The sequence below is a fragment of the Alligator mississippiensis genome, chromosome 1, assembly GCF_030867095.1.
Source record: "Alligator mississippiensis isolate rAllMis1 chromosome 1, rAllMis1, whole genome shotgun sequence".
NCBI classification, from domain to species: Eukaryota; Metazoa; Chordata; order Crocodylia; family Alligatoridae; genus Alligator; species Alligator mississippiensis.
The window spans coordinates 480722422-480735136 of record NC_081824.1 but is presented as its reverse complement, the minus strand read 5'-3'; the positions used below and the strand labels follow the sequence as shown (position 1 = coordinate 480735136).

The window sequence follows — 12715 nt, the reverse complement described above, 5'->3', positions numbered from 1 at the left end:
CTACCTTGGAGGTGTTCAAGAAGTGCTTAGACAGGCATCTGGCTCGGGTTACTTAACCCCAGTTAGCCTCACCTCTATTCTCAGCGAGACCTTAGAAAAAATCAAAAGGATCACATTTGCAGGGCCCAGCGCTCTTTCCTGCCTGGAGCAGGAGGTCGGACCAGATGATCTACCAGGTCCCTTCCGACCCTAGAAATCTATGAAATCTATGAGATGTGTGGGATGTGTGAGCACAGGGGACTGCAGAGGTGGCAGGACATGCCTCCACACACCAAGGACATGCCTTGACCTGCCATGCACATGCTATGAGGGCACTGGGACATAGTAGGATGGCATTGGGACATACTGGGAGGCACTGGGAGATAGTGGGAGGGCACTGGGTCATACTGGGAGATGCTGGGGGCACAGGGAGATATTGGGAGGGTATTGGGAAATAGAGATACTAGGGGTGGTATGCAACTCATAAGCAATAGTCTTAAAAAAAATTTTTTTTTTTAATGTTTCTCTGCGTTACTTGTTTTATGAGCTAAGAAACAGGAGATGCCAGCAAGCCCCAGCGCTCTGGAGGGACAGCTGGGCGGAGTGATCAGCCCAGTATCCTGCCTGGCACTGATGACAATACACAGGGGAAGGGAAGGGGGCCAGCCCCATGGGAGAGCATTGCCCTTATTTTGTGCTGGACACAGGACCAGACCCATGTGTGCTGAGTGCCTGAGGGTTGAGCTGGGCCTCTGCTCTCACCCCCCAGCCCCCTCCCCATTCCCTGCAGAGAACCCAGGCACCTGGCCCCCCATTCTCCCTGCTCTGCGCCCCGCAAACAACCCAGGGGTCCGTGCCCCCAGCCCCGTCCTCTCATCCCCAGGCCTTTCCCCTCCCAGACAACCCAGAGTTCTTGGGGTCTGTGTGCACGTCCTTTCGTTGCATGTACGAACAGCGAGCCACTCGAGTCGCAGGGCACTGAAAGTGCGCGCAGTTTCTGCGGTGCTCTCAAAAAGCCACAAAACCAAGAGCTTGTTTCCTGGTCCACGTGCAGAGGTAATGGGTATCCTGTGCAGTTACTGAACAGAGGTTGTCTCTGCAACCAACACACACAGACACACCAACCAATTCCCTGAGACACACACACACAGCCCAAGTATCTCTCATACATCCCCAGTGTGTCTCTTACACACTCACACTCACACAGATGTTTAGGGCTGGAAGGGCCCTCATGAGGTCGTCGGGTCCAGCCCCCTGCTCTGGGCAGGAAAGACTGCAGGGGTCAAATAACCCAGTGAGGTGTGTGTCCAGTCTCCTGCTGAAGCTCCCCAGGGCAGGTGCCTGCCCCACCCCGCTGGGAGACCAGATAATGTCCGCTACGACCTGGACTCCTGAGGGCCCTGTTGCCCCACAGCTCCTACCTCCTTACCTCGCAGCCGAGACTTCTCTTGTTCTTTTGTTTTCCATAGCAATGCTCCAGATTTCCAGGCAATACCCTCCACGCGGCCCCATATCTCTGTCCACAGAAAACCTGCACAGGTCGGCTACATCAGTGGAGTGACAGTGGTACCATATGCTTGTGCCCGAGGCCTGAATGCCAGTCCTTGGACCCAGCGGTGGGAGAATTGATGAACTATCTGCTGTCCACCTTGAATGCGAGAGGTGGGATCACAGGGAGATTCAGGGAGGTGTAAAAATCCTGTCCCAGTGAGTGAAGCCCAGCGGGGGATGAGTGTCGGGCGCAGGGCAGAAAACGCTGAGGGGGAGCTGGTGCTTCATCAGCCCTAATCTGCGGTGAGACCGTGCCGAGCTGGGTGCTGTGGGGACGAGGCCCATGGGCGGCCCTGGCTGGAGCTGCCCCAGGCATGTGTGAGTAGTTGTGAGATAACGGTAGGACACACAAGCACCCAGACACGCAGAAGGACAAGTCTGGGCTGCCGGGAAGGGAGGGCTGAGAACTGAGGCCCCAGACGCCAGGGCATGGAGAAGTGATGGCTCCACGGTGACACCGACTCCCCCGGTAGGCTGCAAGGGGACGCCAGCATCTCACCCAGGAAGGCCCTTGGCCCCCTCCTTGGGCCGGGCCAGGCCAATGGGGCAGGATTTGTGCTGCTGAAGGGACCTTCCCTGTGGGGCTCCCCTAGCCATGGGGGTTCAATTCTCCCCTGGCTGCTGTAGGGACCTGAGTGCAAACGCTGCAGCCCAGACTCCCCCTTGCCCCAGCTCCAGGCAGCCCCAGGGGTTTGGCCACTGGGGACAGCAGGGCTTGTCTGTGTTTGCCCTGGGTCCTGCTGCGGTGTCTCTGCTGTGTGAATCCTCACCTGTTCTTGATTGCAGGACTAGAAGTCTGAGGACATGCAGGTGAGTGACCCTGACCCCATACCCATGACCCCAGGCCCCTTCCCTGGGCAGCTGTTCTTCCTGCAGCCACTTCTCCGACCACCGCAGTGCCCCACACATGGGCTCTGAACCTGTGATGAGACACAGTCACCACATTTCGGCTGGCTTCTCCCCTCCACAACCCAGGACTCTGGGACTTGCACAGACTTAGCTTAGAGGATCCCCAGGCAGTGGTTTTGGCTGCTCAACACTGAAACCAGCCCGGCTGGCTGTGGGTGTGCAGAGGTGCCCCTGCCTGTTTCCCTACATTAGTGTGGCCAGCTGAGCATGCGTGCCATGAGGGGCATGGGCAGCAGCTGGGTCTGGCATGTGAGCCTGGGTGCAAGGTAGCGGGAGGTGCTGGGACAGAGGCAGAGACACGGGCATCGGTGGGATCAGAGCAGCACTCGGGGAAGGTCTAGGTCTAACTAGCGGCACTTCAGCAAAAAGGTGGTGGCCACCACTGCCCTGCACGATGTCATCCAGCTGTGCCACAGCTCTTGTGCATTAAAAAGCCTGTTCCTGTCCTGAGATAACTGCTGAGGAGAAGGGCAGCTGGGGAGGGACATCCCGAGACCAGATCCATCCCTGATGGGTGATCAGGGTTATCACAGCAATCAGGCCCGTCCCCAAGCCGTCTGTCTCTGCCATCTTAAGTCTCAGAAGTATGATCTGTTTAAATGGCTATGCAGAGCCCTTTTCAATGTGCTACAGCCATGACATCTGGTTCCCAGCCACAGGCCAGAGGAGGGCCATTGTCCCGAGCATGGGGTCATGCTGGTGTCTAGATGGAGCAGAATGGAGAGCTGGTGTCAGCCCTGGATGGAGCTGGGAATCAGGTGGCCCGTTCTCACCATGGCCAGGTAGTGCTCTGTCTGATTTCCCTCCACTCAGAGAGGTGGAGCAAGAGTCCCCAGGTCTGGAGAGGAGCCGGGAGAAGGATGTGCAGGTTTCCCTTGATTTATGCGGTAGATGCGTTTCCAGGAAACAGTGCATAAATCGAATTCACATAAAGCAAACCCACTTTACAATGAAAGAGATAGGGCTGCGTTCCCAGGGCTGTGAGGGAGGGAGGGAGGGAGGGAGTGAGGCTGAGGTTAGGGAAGGGGCAGGGAGAGGGGTGCAGCCCCGTGGCTGCAAGCAGGTGGGGTCTGTTGTTCCCGGGGCTGCAGCAGGGGCACCACATCGCAAATATGCGAATCGCATATATGCAAATTTACCTCTCATAGAACAAAGTTCAGGTACAAAATGGTCATCGCATAAGAGTGAATTCACATAAATCAAACCCACATAAATTGAGGGAAACCTGTTTTAGTTTAAATTGCACCACTGACCATTTTCTGATGATTTTTCAGACATTGATTTGTCTCTCGCATAACAATACAAAGCAGGGGCTTGGACTAGATGAGACCTCCTGAGGTGCCTTCCAGCCCTGCTTGTTATGATTACAGGAGCCCATGTAATTCTATTTCCATTAAATCCCTAGTAATAATTATTGCCCTTACTGTGAGTTCACAACTAGAATGACACGGGGATCGCAAAGACACGGGGTCCATGCAGCACTGTTCATCTCGCGGCCTCTGGTTGCTGCAGCTGCTGAGATCAGCGCACGGGTCACAGGGAGCACGAAGGCCCTCACCAGTGCATCGGGCTGGAGGCTCAGAGAGGAGCCCTGGGCTCCGAGTGCCCCGACTCGCTCTGTGCAGGTCCAGAGCGCTGGGAGGGGACACAAACCCGGATGCAGGACCAGGCTCCCAGGGAGACAGGACAAGGGGCTTCCCACCAGCCTGTGCTGTGAAAGCTTCACCCCCAGGCAGGGCTCCCAGACTTGCCCCACAACAGAGCAGGGGCTCCCCAGACACGGCGCAGTGCGAGGGGCCCCGGGGCGATACGTGCTGCGCTGGGCTGTGGGGTGCACGTGCAGAGCTTGCACTGCAATCCCGGCACAGCGCGGTGCTGCACCACGCACACATCCCCTCGCAGCGCACTGCCAGTGGGGGTGGTGTTGGTCCATTGGTAGCTGCGGGGTGAGGGAGCAGGCGCAGGAGTCCCGAGGGCACAGCGGGACACGGCTGGACACAGACAAGGGGCCTGGCTCCCCGGCCGGCGTTGGCTCGGTGCCTGCAGGGGACAGCGCTGCGGGCCGCACTGACCGCACTCGTCCGACACCGGCCTATCGCTAAGCCTCTGACCGGCAGTGACAGCTGACAGCAAGCGCGCCAAATCCGCTGGCTTGGAAGTACAACGCCAGCATCCACGTCACAAGCCAAGTGTGCAACACAGGCACCGACCTGGAGGTTCTTATAGCGCCCCTGGCAGACCCCGGCGGAGTTTATAGCCAAGACTCCCGAGTGCTACTGGCCAGCCGTCACGCACACCGACCACGCGCGAGCGAGGAGCACGTCTGTGCGCGCCCCGCGCCGCCCCGCGCCGCGCTGCACCGCTCCAACACGCCGCACGAACCCCTGCGGCCGCCGCCGCTCCCCCGCGGTGCCGGCCGGGGGTGGGGGGCACCGCTCAGCGCAGCCCGCAGCCACACGGAGCCGGGCACTGCCCTGCCTCCGCCCCAGGCAGCAAGGTGGGTGCGGGGGCAGAGTTTGGTGGAGTCGCCCTTTACAGTGAGACCCCTTTGGCCCAGGGAGGTGAATCGGGGCGACCCCGTTCCCGGGAAGCTCGTGGGCGCGTGCAGCCGTGGCTGGCGCTGCTCTTGTTCCCCTCGCCCGCGCTGCCTGCCCCGCTGTGCACGGCCCAGGTGCACGAGTGAAGGCTGGTTCAACACTTCGGTTTCTGCAGGACCCTTAGCAGTGGTGCTGGGTGTGGTACGCACCACGTAGACTCACTGATCAGAGATGCGTCCGCTTTTGTAAGCATCTGGCAAAAATGCACTTTTTTTTCCAGCAACATCGCAGATAAAGAGACCTGATAAGATGGTCTGGGCACGTGGAATAAGTAAGTCTCAGCCGGGCTCCTGTGTGATATTAGCTCTGTGAGGCATGTGAACACCTGCATGCCATTCACACGGCAGACCTCGAGGTTTCAGGCAGGAAGCCGTAGCATCAGAAGCCGTCCGTGTCTGCTGTGGGCTGAGCTCTCTGCGAGAGGTAGGGGTGGGGGCCAGTCTACTATTTTTCATGATGAAAAAATGACTGAAATGAGTTTTTGAAAAGCAGGTGCCACGAAATTCAGGCAAGTTGCAGAAGGGCGCCTGGAGCCAAAAAAGGCTGAGAAACCACTCTACTAGGTACAGGAAGCCACGATGATCGCTTTCTCTACGGCACCTTCAATAGCAACTGGGTATATTTTTCATGCCTGTTAATGGGGACTGATTTCAGACATGCTCCAGTGAAGACATTGAGTAGGACTGGAATTGTCTCCTTGTTTTATTCAGCGTAGGCCTGAAGGCCTCAAGTTGCAGTTAGTTCGTTACTGAACAAACTGCCAGTTTTCAGGGAGTCTCCAGCGCTCGACGCTCCTCACCTCCCGCTCCAGCGCTCGGCGCTGTCTCCCCGGGCACTGACGCTCCTGGTTCTGCCTCTGGCTTTGCTTACACAAAAAGTGGAACCAGTTTAACTCTGGTTTACTCAATCTGGTCAATTTAAGCTAGTGCACACCAATTCACAGGTGGTTTTCTCGGTGTAGCTGGTATTGATAACTTTTTTAAACTAATTTTAATTAAGTAGGCACAATATCTGGCTAGGTGAGGCCTGAAACATCATTTCCCACACCCTTTGCATAGCCATGCATGCACATAGGAACAGAAAGGAGAAAGTGCTTGATGAAGTTATGGAACCACTTTGATTCCGGTTAAGTTACTACATATCTGCTCCCTGACACAGGAAGTTGCTTGGCTTACCTTTCTAGTAGGATCTATTCATTTAGCAATAGCAGTTATAATTATACTTTAAAAATACTTACAGTAAAATGTGATTTCACATGCTCCTGCATTTCGGGGGGAGGGGAAAATCTTGAAATTCATTTCTTGAATGAAACTTTCCATGCTTCAAAGCTCTCAAAGCTAAACAGAATTATTGAAAATTAGGGTTGGAAGGGACCTCAGGAGGTCACCTAGTCTAAAGCCCTGCTTGAAGCAGGACTACCTCCAACTATATCACCCCACCAAGGCTTTTAAAATTTCAAAGTGAACATAAGTAGTAGGTTTAGATGCCAAAAATGAGTCCAGTAATGCAGTTACTTTAGTACTGTAGTGTATATGAATCATTCTGTTCCTGTTAACTTGAACGTGTAGGAAGAATTATATTTATCAATCTTCTTTTGTTAAATAGAAACCAAAAGACTTATCTAGGCAGAATTGTGGTGGGGGGTATTTATTCTAGTTTTTGCTATAATTTTAAATCTTCCAATTTGAATGTTGTATTACTGGGATTTTTACCTTTAAATGGGTAAAGTATTGTCATGAAATACTGTATGATGCACACCCAAAGAGAAGGTGCACTGTATTTTAAGGTTGGGAAATTAGAGCAAAGAGAAGCAAAAGTGTCTAGCCAAACCAATAATTACCCTTCCATTAAGTTTCTCACCTCTCTAAACACTTTCCTCTGGTGAGATAGTATCATCTTTTTACATTAATCTTAGGATTTAGTATGGGATATTTCTCTTGTGGAGTGGGGGGTGGGGTTCCAAAGAGGAAATCATCCACTATGAATGCTTTGGGCTTGATTCAGTACTCTGTAGAGTCAGTGAAAAGACTCCCATTCATCTCAGTGTCAATTGGATTGGATCCTTAAAATGGCTTTTCTTGGGGAAACAAGAAAGATTAAAAATAGATTAAAAAATGCAAAAAACCAAGGCGGATTAAAAATAGAATGACAAGTTTTGACTTTTAAGCTGCTAGTTCAGGTCTAGTAAAGGCTGGTAGGGAATAAAAGTCGTAACTGTTTGGGAACCTTTTGGCCTTTTTGAAGATAGGCTAGTATGATTTGTGGTGGAAAAGCATCAGACCCTACTTGCCAGCTTTTCTTGTGCTGTTTTCAAGGTTGCTTTGAAGACCGTTGGCTCTGTTAATATCTTTGCAAGTGGTGATTTGTATTGAACATGGGACTTTGGTAACTCTTGGAAAGGATTTCTAAATGTATTGTCTACAGAACTAACCATGGGTATTATTAGCGCCCAAAATGTTAAATAATTCACTTACTGAGAAATTAACTTTTTTTTCCTTCTTCTTTCAGTGCTACAACTTGTTGTGAAGCATTTACAGCTGCTCCACTTGTCCATATTTTCAAACAGGCAGGATCTTTTGAAAACGATACCTAATGTTATATTATTAAAATGGCTATCCATACAAGGCAGAGAGTGTAAAAATGAAAATGCTGACAGGTATTTTTTAATCTTTTGAGATTATAACTAACATTTCATTGATATCTATGTTTTATTAATTATCTCTGTAAGCAAATATAAATTGCTGTATTATACATCTACTAGACAAGGGTTGCTCAATTTGCATCCCCTGGGCCAAATGCAGCCCCATGGAGCCATCACATCTGGCTTGTGGGGCTCCCCATGGGTCTGGGGAATTGGCAGCAAGCGAGTGGTGGCCATGAACACAGCCTCCCCCCACTTTCCCCTGCCAAATCCCCAAGCCCCAGTACCTGCGTGGCTGGTCTGAGCCAAGCTATGCCTCTTTCCCCCGTGGGCCTGGGCCACGTTCCCCCATCAGGATCAGGGTTGGACCGTGTCCCCTTCCTTTCCTGCAGGGCCGGGTTGGGCCAGGCCACGCACTCTTTCCCTCCCTACAGGGTCACTTGGCTAGCCTTCTTTCCCTCTTCACAAGGATGGGTCAAGCTCCTTTCCCCATCAGGGCTGTGTTGAAGCCGGTTTGTCCCCCACCTGGCCAGATGGTGCCCACCCACGTGCCAGAGCAGGAACACCTGGATCCAGCCCATGAATGTACTGGCCACTGGCAGCCTGGCCTGCCGTGTAAAACTGTTGGGGCTGCACTCTACTATCGGTGGTCCATTAAACCAATTTTAAATAAGTCATTAAATCGCAAATTATGCGATCATAATTTTATCACTACTTTATATTTTCCTTTCAAAGGAAAAAATAGAAGTACGCTGTGACAGGCTCACAGCCACAGGGGCTGCCATGACACCCCTAGCAGCCTTGCTGCTCCTGCCTGGCTCCAGCTCTAATGTCACTCTCTCTTCATTGTTCACCAGCCGTGCCTTGCTCTTAATATTACAGGTTGATTCAAGGGGGCTGCTAGCAGGCCTTAGAGTGAGCGCCAATCCAGTAAGTTTCCCCTGGGTCTGAGGCCCCATGGGCCGCTATCCAGACATCCAACCTTGGTAGGTTCCTCTCGGCCTGACTGCAGGTGCCCTACAGGGACCTAGCCTTAAGGGCAAACGGTGTGGTTCCTTTTCCTCCCCTACACCACGCCCTAAGCCTCAGAGGTGTTCTCCCTTTGATTTACCTTCTTACACACTCTGCCCCTTTGAGCTCTCAGACCCCTCCACCGCCCAGCCCTGGACACAGGTGGCTCTGGGCCTCTTGGACCTCGTCATCTGGGTCTCAGCCTTTTTTCAGTTCTGGGACCCCTCCCTGGGTCCCACCCTCAGTGGGAGGGCTCCTGGGATACTGGCTCTCTAAGCAAGCCTTGAGTCTGCACCCCCAGGGTTCAAGGCTAAGCATAAATCAATAAGAAACATCACCGCCGTCTGGCAGACACCTCAGTCTTTAGAGGTGTAACATAAAGACCACTTGCCTGTAAACCCAGTCTTCCTCAGTCCAAGGAACTTGCCTCTGTTTCCAGACCTGTAGAGTTGTTCAGCCAAAATCCAGTTCCCTTCAGGGACCCGGAGCCAGGAGTTGTGCACTGTGTAGTAGCTGGGGAGAAACGAACAGACTGGTGCAGACGCTGGGCTCATGTAGCTCCAGCCTGAGCCCTCTTCCAGCCTCTCAGACTGCTTGCTCTCCTAAAGGATCAGGTACATCCCAGTGCCCTGCTACATACTTATTCTGTATACTAGATAACCATGATAGTTGATTACCGTGTTAATTATTTGTATGTCCTTCGATGAGGAGAGGTGACAATCCTGACGATAGTTCTGATGTAGCTCCTTTTAACTCCATGGTCATCAGATGAAGTTCATCACATTTCTGAGTGAGCTCCAATCCCACTACCAGAAATTAGCGGGAGAGGATGGAGAAGAGACAGTCAACTCCACGTGGAAGAGAGATGCTTGGTACAGGCTGCTCCAGAGCCCAACGGGAGGGGAACTGGACAGTGAGAATGAAGAGGACAGCAACATAACCGGACCCGATGACAGCGAGGAGGTCGGCGACAGGATCAGCAGCAGTGGGAGTGACAGCGACATCAACAGCAAAAAGGACAGGGAATCAACTGAGATTTTAAACCCTAAAGAGTTTCTTTGGACCAAAGGTCTATGGCAGCAGGTGGATGTGTGGAGCCCCAGGGGAATGGGTGTGTTTTTTGTAACACGTGCGCAGTTCTTCTTGTGCGATGAAAGGTTTATGATGGAGGATGAATATATTTAACTTTATATATTAAATCAGATCAAGTGTAGTCCTTTGCTTACCTGGCAGGGGAAACATCATGACCACCGAGGCAGTTTTCCTAGTCGCACCGGGGGACAACCGCTTTCCTGGCACGGGGGTAGTACCCACAAAGGTAATGCATAATTCATCTCCAATGTAGCTGCTGGAGTGGGGAGATCTTGGCTTTATGTCACTTTATGGACATGGGAGACTCCTCCCAAGCTTGCTTCTGTGGCCATATGGCTGAGGGCAAGCAAAACTCGGGGGCATCCAAACCCCTGCATGTAGGATGCCCCTCAAAGGAGTTGGGGACATCTGAAGTCCCAGATGGGGCTGGAGGATGTTTGCTGGTAGTCAGGCCACTTATGGTTCTGCACAGACTCACGGATTTGGAGTTGATTTGGCTCATTTGGTTTGCAACATGGGGAATTTTTTTTTTAAATCTCCCCCCTCTTGCCCTGGGACCAGTGAAGGATGACTGCAAACATCAATCCAGAAAAAGTGAAAGGAACAGCCAAATGCCCAGTCTGTAGCACAGACACCACACATGCGGGCGTCTGCTATGTCCATCCAGCCTCTCTTGGGCGCCCACATTCTCGGATGATTTTAATCACTGCAGGTCAGGATCCCCCCAGCACCCAGCCCAGCAAAGGAGGGAGTTGCATGGAAAGCAGGAGCTCAAAAAGGGATTTGAGGTCCTTGTGCAAGCAAAGACAAAGAAACAAACACACCAAAGGTGGCTCAATCACTTCCCCAGGGTGACATTTCCCCTCTTTTCCAATGCAGGCTGTTTCTTTCAGTTCTGGCCAGGGCTTATTGATCAGCTTTGGGCCATGGCATTGCAGAGCTCCCAAAACCTCTGGCTTGTTTCTCCTTGGAGTGAACTGGAATGGAGGGAAGAGTCACCATCACCTTTTCTTTCCAGGGGTTTCATCAGGAGCTTTGCTACCTCAAGCATTGGTGGTTCATGGTAGATTTCCTGCTTGCCATGTAGGAGACCTGGGTTCAATTCCCAGCCAGTGCAAGTGAATACAGTGCACATACTAGTAGACTGAGCTAATCCTTGACAAGTATGGTTGTTTGTTGTAACTTTCTATTATTCTTTGAATTAAAAAAATAAAAAAAAATCCAACAGATATTTCAAAGCAAACATGGCAGAGTAAATCTGCAATTTATTTACGTTATTGATTCCTTTCTGAAACTTCTGCATTTTATTCATGATTCATATGCAGATCTAGACACAACTAGCAGCACTAATATTGTGTGGCACCATTAAAAAAAATCTGATGGCACCCCAGAGTGCCCACTCACCCTGGCTGAGATTTACTCCTCCAGATTATTTGAACAGCACGGAGAGCATGCTACAAATAGAAAACAGGAGAACAAAAGTGCACCCTTCACCCAATGCCTTGTCCAGCAGGGAAAGTGAAAGGTCTGAGAAAGAGAAACCCCACATATTTAATACCTTAATTTTATTTCAGTCTTCACAAAAAAGGTTTGCTGTCCATTGAGAAATACATTTGGCAGAAAGAGAAGGGGAGGAGAGAATGAGAGGGAAGTTCAAAGCTGGATGCAGCACCCTGGACATTAAATCCTACATTTCATTTCAAAATGGAGTGTCTCCACAGCGCAGCTCTTTCCATCCTGAATGACCTCTCCTTTGCATCACTGCCCTTTTCTATTTTCTTGCCCCCTTGCCTCCCTTTGCTTTTTTTTTTTTTTGTCTTCAGCAAAACTCTGGGGATTATTACAGAAAGGGTGTTGACTCTTACCACTCCCCATGGAGGGATTTTTCAATGGAGTCGGGCATAAAATACCACAAAAGTCCTTTTATACAGAAAGTAAAGTTACACCTTGGCAAAGGAGAAGTACTGCCTCCTCCCCTCCTCCCCACCTCAACCACAGAGCAGTCTTCATTTCCCAGGATAAATGAGAAACCCCAGGGAGACCCTGCTGTGTGGACACGGGCAGAGATCACTGCAAGGTCTCAAATTAAACCCCGCTGTGCAGCAAAGGACTTGTCAGCGCTGCCGCAGGGCTGCCGACAGGAGCAGGTCCCCTCCACCCACTCCTGTCCTGCGCTCACTTCAAATCAAGGCACCACGGTCACCGGACGGAGGAACTTGAGTCCATGCCCCCAAAGCAAAGAGACTGAAAACAGGCCACGGCCACCCCAAGGGGATGGTGGCATCTTGCCTACAGGCTTGGTGCAGAGAAGGGGTGTTGGGGACCTGAGTGGACCTAATCCACCTCCAGCTGTGTGTGCTTTGGGGACAGCGAGCTGGAGAAGTGTTGGTCTTAAAGCTGAGTGTGCTGCTGGAGGGGCTGGGCTCTGTCGCGGGGGTGGGGGGGCAGTACACAGTTCTGCCCAGGCTCACCCAAGCCAAGAGGCCTGTGTTAGAAAGGCAAGGCTCTTTGAGAAGATGCAGTATATTTTATTAGACCAACTGAGTAGTTGGAAGAAAGTTCTTGGCAAGCTTTTGGGCGCAGTCACCCTTCTTCAAGCATAGGAAGTCTCTGCTGGTCTGAGACTCCAAGGAGTGAGAGAAGCTGTAAGTGTGGCAGGATGTCAGTGAACGTGTAAATAGGAGAAATTAGAAAGACAAAAAATAAAACAAGGTAAAGGTGTTTGCAGCCTGCTCTGGGCAGCCCCGGACACCCCCCACAGCCGCCCTGGGCAGCCCCCGGACATCCCCTGCAGCCCGGTGGTGCAGCCCAGCACCAGTCGATGGGAGGGAGCATCCAGTCCCCCGGCTCAGCCCCGGGTCTGCCCCCTCCCCATCTCCCCAGCATTGGTTGGGAGCGGGCCGGAGCTAAGCCCATGGGCCCCACACTGCTGCCG

The 12715-nt window shown here is 52.0% G+C and overlaps 1 long non-coding RNA gene across 1 annotated transcript; it reads left to right on the top strand.

Moving 5' to 3' along the window:
- Positions 1-3494: 3494 nt before the first annotated feature.
- On the top strand, positions 3495-9887 carry LOC132248874 (uncharacterized). The gene is made up of 4 exons (XR_009460329.1): positions 3495-4936; positions 5257-5459; positions 7545-7692; positions 9128-9887. It is a non-coding gene; the product is annotated as an uncharacterized LOC132248874 (long non-coding RNA).
- The last annotated feature ends 2828 nt before the right edge of the window (positions 9888-12715 follow it).